At 48.3% G+C, this 1,057-nt stretch overlaps 1 pseudogene; it reads left to right on the top strand.

Annotated features, from left to right (window-relative positions):
• Positions 1-564: 564 nt before the first annotated feature.
• The window catches only part of LOC102846877, a 2,129-nt pseudogene continuing 1,636 nt past the window's right edge, over positions 565-1,057 (top strand).

The raw sequence follows: 1,057 nt of genomic DNA, 5'->3' as shown, positions 1-1,057 counted from the left end.
TGCAACAGTGGCAGTGTACAGTATTTGTCCTTTTGTGACTGAGATATTTTACTCAGTATAATATCCTCTAGGGCACCCATTTTGTATAATATTTCATGAGTTCCTTGTTTTTCAGTGCAGTATAGTATTCCATTGTGTGAATATACCACAGCTTCTCTATCCATTCGTTTGTTGATGGGCACTTACATTGTTCTCAACTCCTCGCTACTGTGAACAAAGCTGTGATAAACATGGGTGTGCATATATCTGCTTAGGTGGCAGTTATGGTCTCTTTGGGTATATTCCCAGTAGTGGAACTGCTGGGTCAAATAGTATTTCTACTTCCAACTTTTTTGAGAAAGCGCCATACAGCCTTTCATAGTGATTACACCATTTTACATTCCCACTAGGAGTGAATAAGAGTTCCAGTTTCAGTCTTTCACCTCAGTCTCGAGCTCTAGCTGGCAGCCAGGCGTGTGCGCTCCAGGCTCAGCACTCGTGGCCACCATCAATGTCGTTTAGCTTCCTGTAGGGTCGCTCTGCGCTACTCGCTCCCCTCTGATCCCGTTGCTCCCAGCCGCCATCATGGTGAAGGCTAGAAAAAATCAAAGCGATCCCAAGAAGATGGCTCCTCCCCCCAAGGAGATAGAGGAAGACAGTGAGGATGAAGACATGTCAGATGATGAGGATGAGGAGGAAAGCAGTGGGGAAGAGGCTGTCATCCCTCAGAAAAAAGGCAAGAAGAATGCCACGGTGCCCACAAAGAAAGCAATGGTGTCCCCAACAAAAAAGGTGGTGGTTGCTGCGCCAGCGAAGAAAGCAGCTGTCACTCCTGGCAAGAAGGTGGCAGTTACACCTGCCAAAGCTATAGCAACACCTGGCAAGAAGGGTGCCACTCCGGGCAAAGCAGTGGTGGCCACCCCCGGTAAAAAGGGTGCTGTGCCCACCAAGGGGGCAGAGAATGGCAAGAATGCCAAGAAGGATGAGAGTGAGGAGGAAGATGAAGACAGCGAGGAAGATAATGACGACGACGATGATGATGAGGATGAGGAGGAGGAAGAGGATGAGGAAGAAGATG

The sequence above is a fragment of the Elephantulus edwardii genome, unplaced genomic scaffold (assembly GCF_000299155.1).
Source record: "Elephantulus edwardii isolate Elephantulus edwardi_28Jun2011 unplaced genomic scaffold, EleEdw1.0 scaffold00238, whole genome shotgun sequence".
Classification (NCBI taxonomy): domain Eukaryota; kingdom Metazoa; phylum Chordata; class Mammalia; order Macroscelidea; family Macroscelididae; genus Elephantulus; species Elephantulus edwardii.
Note: the sequence above shows the minus strand (reverse complement) of the source record. Positions and strands in the feature narration are given on the sequence as shown.